Source organism: Theropithecus gelada, chromosome 4 (genome assembly GCF_003255815.1).
Source record: "Theropithecus gelada isolate Dixy chromosome 4, Tgel_1.0, whole genome shotgun sequence".
Lineage (NCBI taxonomy): Eukaryota > Metazoa > Chordata > Mammalia > Primates > Cercopithecidae > Theropithecus > Theropithecus gelada.
The window spans coordinates 102,761,815-102,769,770 of NC_037671.1; the positions used below are offsets into that span (position 1 = coordinate 102,761,815).

Consider the following 7,956-nt stretch of genomic DNA (forward strand, 5'->3'; position numbering starts at 1 on the left):
GACAAGAGGATATAAACACACATAAAAGTTTCAACATAGTCTGCATGCTCAAGAAAGCCCTAGAATATCTGATATGTTGCTTAAGCTGCTGTGATCCAACAAGTCTAAGTAATATATTATAGAATTCAATATCTGTTTTCCTTGCCAATGGCTTCCAAAGACCTTGCTGCTTGGAAGGAACCATGGATCATGAAAAATGTTGAGTAACTTAATAACCTGCTACTTTGATAGCTCTCTCTGTCTTACTCATCTAGAATTTTGGACCCATCCAGGTAACAGAGTTGGTATGAAATTGACTGAAATGTTATGATGGAAGTTAAACATGTTTTAAGGATTTTGACAGTTATTACAAATTAAAGTTTGTACCAAACTATACCCTCACTCCTCTGGCATGAAATGTCCGTTTCTGAATAGCTTTATCAATAAATGTTATCCGTTTTAAAATCTGTACTGACTTATTCAAGTTAAAATATTATGTGATAGATTTCACTTGCATTTATTCAATTATTACTGAGATTGAGTATTTTCCATATTTTATTTGTGTTACATATTTATTTTTTCATGAATTCCTATTCATGTCCTTTGGCATTTTTTCTATGTGTTTATTTTTTTCTTATTGATTTGTTAGAGTTCTTCATATATATAAAACCCTTATAACCCACTGGATTGTTATTTGTTCTTAACCTGTTTCAGACGTTTTAATTCTGTTGCACCTATTTGGAATTTCTATGCCAATAAGTATCTACCCTAATTCTTAAAATTGTACAGCATATTTTAACATTTGCATTGAAAGTATTTTGTTCAAAGTTGAAGCAAATGATAGCCAAAAGTCATTAACAAAATTATGCTACACTCTTAAGAGCTTCTGAAGCCCAAACATCAGCAAATTAAAGCCTTCTTTTTTTGCATGCTTCACTTAAGGCTAAATTATTCCACCAAATCCATCAGTTACATTTCAGCACAATGATTCCAAAGTAGTTCACTTGCATGTTGAATACATTATAAAGCTGTAAAACCCCATATCACAATCTTAGAAATTTCAAACATAACATAGTATTACATAAAATTATTTTACCTCAGGTCAATATTATTTCTAGAGTCCATCTAGACTTAAGATCACATTTAGGTTTCATGTAAAAACAGTATAAAGAGAAGGTGGAACACAAAAACAGAGAATTGTCTCAGTGGATTTCATCTGAGGCATATTAAACACTAAACAAAATGCATGCTGAATGATAATCTCATCATTTACTCTGAGATTTAATCTTTGGCAGAAATTATAAAAGCTAAATAAAAGCAATTTACAGCTCAATACCTAACTGAAAATCCTGTGTCAAACATTATTCAGGTACAGATGGATGAAGCTGAGCTGTAACAATCAACTGTTAAGGTGTTCTTGATTGACAACAGCAGGATGTTTAAAAACTTCACAATTAAAACATCTGATATTCTATTTCCTGAATATTCTTGAATTGCAAAGTGAAAACAATTGGCTATTATAACTGCTAAATGGGAATCATCATGTTTAGAAGCACCATCAGAGAGTGTCAGAAATAAACTTCATAATTCTCCCATTTGCTTATTATAGTGTGTGTTTGTTCCTGTTGTTCAGGAGATGTTAACTATGTTAGCAAAGGTTATTGTTTAATCTTAGTGTTTTTGATTCTTTCTGTTACTGTTCATGCAGTAAAAATCAATATGGAGTTCAAATTTAAGTTTTGGCACTTGCTTTAGCAAGAGATTTATTTTCTGTGAGTCACAAGTATAAGAAAAATACAAATATATATGGTTACTCTTAAGATTAAATGAAACAACATATGGTAAATGCTTAGAATACAGGTTGGTATATACATGCTGGGTGCCCCAAAATGTTGACATCTGGTTGAATTCTTATTTTATGGATATTATTTTCTTTTTAGGTAAGAGAAAGCAAAATTTATTTATTTTCAAAGCGAAACATTATTGACCCCTTCCAAACCCATTTTCTGCTGCCAAATAGGGTTCAGGTAACTCAGAATTTCTAAATAGGTCTCCATGACTCTTCAGCAGAATGTTTTGTTGTTGTTGTTGTTTGTTGTTGTTGTTGTTGCTTTTTTTTTTTTTTTTTACTTTTACTCTGCTGGTCTACAATAATTTAAAGAAAATCAAAATGAGAAAAATTACTATGACAAATATTCTTTATTAAGTTCTATTGATATTTTTAAAAATCTGATTCATTATCGATTATCACTTCATTAAAAAATAACAAAATCCATTATAATGGAGTAGAACTAGGACCAGTGTTTTCTGGAGAATAGGAAGAGCCCCCATTTCCAGTCTAATCTGGATTTTTTAAAAGATACAACTTTAACAGAAGCAAAGGATAGAATAAGGGGCAGAGATAAATATTTGACTTATCTTGTTGATAATAAAAGACACATCGTAAGGTTTGAGAGTCAGATGCCTTGCAAATTATCTGCATGCCACCAGAATGAACATGGGCCCTCAACCTGCGAGGCAGTTTAGTCTTGCTACCTCCAGTTTTTTCCTATCAACTACTTTTGGAAGCACCCAAGTATGGAGAAGGATCACTGGACTGTTGGTACAGCTCTGCTCTTTAATTAAGGTCTGCCTTCCATGTGCTTTTCTGAGAGCTGATGACTAGTCTAAGCAGTTGCTGTCCATGGTCCATTAGAGCTCGAAATGCTCTATTTACTTAGCTCAGGCACACACTACGAAAGGAAATACATAGACTCGGGCTGAGGGTTTATTGATTGCTTTTAGGTAATTTAAATTTTTGTTTTCATCTTGACAATTAAATGAGTTCCAGAGGTTGAATCAATAATATATAATTCTGAGCCAAGACCAAATACCTGTCTAGTTGACGGAAATACAATTGAGTGTAAAAACAGGCATGGTCTTAACCTTGCGGAGCTTACACTTCTGTTGTCAAGAAACATGAAAATAAAGTAAGTGAAAAAGAAAACTAAAGCCCTGATAAGCCCCTCAAAATAGCAGCATATCATGTCATGAAACTTTACAATGAAAGATTTCCCTTGTCATGGAATACAGAGAAGATTCCCTTGAGGAGGAGATACTTGAGCTGGAATTTGAAGGATAAACACAAGTTTATTGGGTTAGGTGGAAAAGATAGGGAAAGGTGCTACATGCAGAGAGAGAACATTGTGTAAAAGGCGTTTGATACAGAATGGGGCCTAACACTTTAAAATGTACTAAAAGGCATCCCACTGTGCCTGGAGTTGGGGGTGGGTTATGGTTATCATGTGAAGAGAGGATTTGGGTCAAACTGTTGCTCATCAGTCATTCATCCATTTTCTCATTCATTCGGTGAATGTGTGTGTGTGTGTGTGTGTAAATTTATAAATTTTCCTTTAAAAATTATTTCTTTTTTAAATTGACAGATAAAGTTATGTTCATTTGTTCTGTACAACATGATGATTTGAAGTATATGCAAATTGTGGAATGGTTAAATCTAGCTAATTAACAACTGCATTACTAGACATAGTTATCCTTTTTGTGGTAAGAATGCTTAACATCCACTCTCTGCATTCTTCAAGATCAATGAATATATACTGAGCACTAATTGGTGTTAGTTACTTTGTAATATTGGGATTGGACCAGTGAATATAACTTAAGGCTTTTTTTCTGAGCAAAGCAATGTCAGGTAGTGTTAAGTACTATGCAGAGAGTTCAAATGGACTGAAATGATGGATACAGCAGTTTTTCTGGCTGAAATTGCCTTGTAAGGAAAAAAAAGTTTTTCTGAAATGATATATAAATGGGGAAAAAAGAGATATTCATGGTGAGCAAAAGGGGAAGAGCATTACATGTAGAGAAACAGTTTGTGCATAAACTTAGGAAAGTAACAAGATTGCATTGCAAAGAACAGAAAAAAAGACCAATGTGGCTGAATCTTAATGAGCAAGAAAGTGTGCCTTTCATTTTTCATTCCAATTATTTGTTAACTGTTATAGCCAGTTTCAGGGACCTTAAAGACTTCAATGTCCTTAAGGCTTGCAAATTTGCTTTACTACTACTACTACTACTACTACTACTACTACTACTACTACTACTACTACTACTACTACTACTACTACTACTACCACCACCACCCTTGCTTTAGAACGCCAGGATATGGCTCTATGATAGCCAACTTTTAAAAAGTAAAAGTTACTCTAGAAACACATTTTCTTTTCTTTTTGGTTCAATTCTTTTTTTTTTTTTTTTTTTTTTTCAGATACTTTAAGTTCTGAGGATGCACGTGCAGACGTGCAGGTTTGTTACTTAGGTATACACGTGTCATGGTGTTTTGCTGCACCCATCAACCTGTCATCTATATTAGGTATTTTTCTTAATGATGTTTCTCTCCAAGCCCGCCACTCACCAACAGGCCCTGGTATGTGACGTTCCCCTCCCTGTGTCCATATGTTCTCATTGTTCAACTCCCACTTATGAGTGAGAACATGTGGTGTTTGGTTTTCTGTTCCTGTGCTAGTTTGCTGAGAATGATGGTTTCCAGTTTCATCCATGTCCTTGCAAAGGACGTGAATGCATCCTTTTTTACGGCTGCATAGTATTCCATGGTGTACATGTGCCACATTTTGTTTACCCCTCTATCATTGATGGGCATTTGGATTGGTTCTAAGTCTTTGCTACTGTGAATAGTTCTGTGATAAACATATGTGTGTGTGTGTCTTTATAGTAGAATGATTCATAATCCTTTGGGTGTATACCCTGTAAGGGGATTGCTGGATAAAATGGTATTTCTGGTTCTAGATCCTTGAGGAATCACCACACTGTCTTCCACAATGGTTGAACTAATTTACACTCCCAAAAACAGTGTAAAAGCATCCCTATTTCTCCACATCTTCTCAGCATCTGTTGTTTCCTGACTTTTTAATGATCGCCATTCTAACTGGCGTGAAATGGTATCTCACTGTGGCTTTGATTTGCATTTCTCCAATGACCAGTGATGATGAACTTCCTTTCGTATGTTTGTTGGCTGCATAAATGTCTTCTTTTGAGAATTGTCTGATCATATCCTTCACCCACTTTTTGATGTGGTTGTTTGTTTTAATCTTGTAAATTTGTTTATGTTCTTTGTATATTCTGGGTATTAGCCCTTTGCCAGATGGATAGATGGCAAAAATTTTCTCCCATTCTGTAGGTTGCCTGTTTACTCTGATGATAGTTTCTTTTGCTGTGCAGAAACTCTTTAGTTAAATTAGATCCCATTTGTCTATTTTGGCTTTAGTTGCCATTGCTTTTGGTGTTTTAGTCACAGAGTATTTGCCCATGCCTATGTCCTGATCAGTATCGCCTAGGTTTTCTTCCAGAGTTTTTATGGTTTTACATCTTACATTTAAGTGTTTAACCCATCCTGAGTTACTTTTTGTGTAAGTCAGTGGTACAGTTTCAGTTTTCTGCATATGGCTAGCTAGTTTTCTCAATACCATTTATTAATAAGGGAATCCTTTCCCCATTGCTTTTTTTGTCAGGTTTGTCAAAGATCATATGGTTGTAGCTGTGTGGTGTTATTTCTGAGGCTTGTGTTCTGTTCCGTTCCATTTTTCTATATATCTGTTTTGCTACTAGTGCCATGCTGTTTTGGTTACTGTAGCCTTGTAGTGTAGTTTGAAGTCAGGTAGCATGATCCCTCCAGCGTTGTTCTTTTTGCTTAGGATTGTGTTGGCTATATGGGCTCTTTCTTGGTGCCATATGAAATTTAAAGTAGTTTTTTTTCTTATTCTGTGAAGAACGTCAATGGTAGCTTGATGGGGATAGCAATTAATCTATAAATTACTTTGGGCAGTATGGCAATTTTCATGATATTGTTTCTTCCTATTTATGGGCATGGAATGTTTTCCAATTTGTTTGTGTCCTCTCTTATTTCCTTGAGGAGTGGACTGTAGTTCTCCTTGAAGAGGTTCTTCACATCCCTTGTAAGTTGTATTCCTAGATATTTTATTCTCTTTGTAGCAATTGTGAATGGGAGTTCACTTGTGATGTGACTCTGTGTTTGTCTCTTATTGGTGTATAGGAATGCTTGTGAGTTTTACACATTGATTTTGTATCCTGAGACTTTGCTGAAGTTGCTTATCAGCTTAAGGAGATTTGGGGCTGAGATGATGGGGTTTTAAAATATATGATCATGTAATCTTCAAACAGAGACAATTTGACTTCCTCTCTTCCTATCTGAATACCCTTTATTTCTTTCTCTTGCCTGATTACTCTGGCCAGAGCTTCCAATAGTATGTTCAATAGGAGTGGTGAGAGAGGGCAACCTTGTTCTGTGCCAGTTTTCAAGAGGAAAGATTCCAGCTTTGGCCAATTCAGAATGATTTTGGCTGTGGGTTTATCATAAAAAGCTCTTATTATTTTGAGATATGTTCCATCAATACCTAGTTTATTGAGAATTTTTAGCAAGAATTCGGTGTTGAATTTTTTCAAAGGCCTTTTCTGCATCTATTGAGATAATCATGTAGTTTTTGTCATTTGTTCTGTTTATGTGATGGATTCCATTTATTGGTTTGAATATATTGAACCAGTCTTACATCCTGGGGGTGGAGCTAACTTGACTATGGTGGATAAGGTTTTTGATGTGCTGCTGGATTCGGTTTGCCAGTATTTTATTGAGGATTTTTGCATCAATGTTCATCACGGATGTCAACCTGAACTTTTTTGTGTGTCTCTGCCAGGTTTTGGTATCAGGATGATGCTGGCCTCATAAAATGAGTTAGGGAGGAGTCCCCCTTTTTTCTATTGTTTGGCATTTCAAAGTTTAATTGTCCAAAACAGAAATTTGATCATTAGTCTCTTCAAACATTTATCTCCCATCGTTTGCACCTTAGTGAAGTGCACATGACACAGTCGAAGACACATATTTGGGATCATCCTTGGTTCCTCCTGATGTATTAGCATGGCTTATTAAATATCTATCAACCTGAGATCAGTTCTTCTTGTGTTCATCTCAAATATAATCTAAATACTAATCATTTTCTACCTGAACTGATTTAACATCCTTATAATTAATCTTTTTTTGTTGGGGGGGCAGCTTGCCCTATAAGATTATTTTATACTCAGAAGATAGGCTAATGTTTTAAAAGTAACATTTGATGATCTACTACTCTATTCTCTGTTCCCACCTTCACTCCTAACATCGGCACACACTCTTCAGTGGCTTAACATCACTCTGAAAATATAACTAAGTTCCTGGCCCTACTCTATAAATCTCCCTGTGATCTAGCTCCTCCCTGCTTCTCGAGTCCTGAATCTACAAGGAAAAAAATCTTAAAAATACTGTTATACATTCACCCCTAGAAACACCAGACATTCAGATAACTCAATTCTTCCACATACCCACTAATCTAATCAAGCTCTGAATATATTCCAGTCTATATACTTCTCACATCTCTTCTCAATTCCAGAAAATCTTCTACAATGTCATGTGTAATTTAACGACCATGAGCAGCAAAATATCCTATTTTTTTCAACCTCTTCTCTCAAAGCTTTCCTTAATTCATTGTACTATAAAACAAAACAAGCTAGCCAATGAATCTGCTTACCTAAACATGTTTCTGCAGAAATTTTTATTTTAAAAAGCTGGTAATAGCACAGCCATTTATGAGCCTTAAGTAAAGTTGTTAAGGTCTCTGAAAATGGCTATAACAAATTAAAAACATAATTATAATAAAAATTAGAAGCCTGGCTTCTCCCTGAGGGCAGTGTTTTCCCTGCAGCCCTCTAGGGTAGTATAACATATTGTGGTGATTGTTAGGCTGGGAGGTATAGTAGAAATGCTTTTGTTCCTCTTTACTATTTTAATACAATTCTACAATTTGTCTCCTTAAAATATAACTTTGAATCTCAGTTCCATGGATTTTATCACCTACTACTCTTCATTTGCCATTGTCATCTTCAGATCCCAGGTATTCAACCACATGTTTTCCAAGGCAT

At 35.1% G+C, this 7,956-nt stretch overlaps 1 non-coding gene across 1 annotated transcript; it reads left to right on the forward strand.

The window, feature by feature from the left end:
* The first annotated feature begins 7,541 nt into the window (after positions 1 to 7,541).
* LOC112623985 lies at positions 7,542 to 7,670 on the forward strand. The gene has a single exon (XR_003119319.1). It is a non-coding gene; the product is annotated as a small nucleolar RNA SNORA33 (small nucleolar RNA).
* The last annotated feature ends 286 nt before the right edge of the window (positions 7,671 to 7,956 follow it).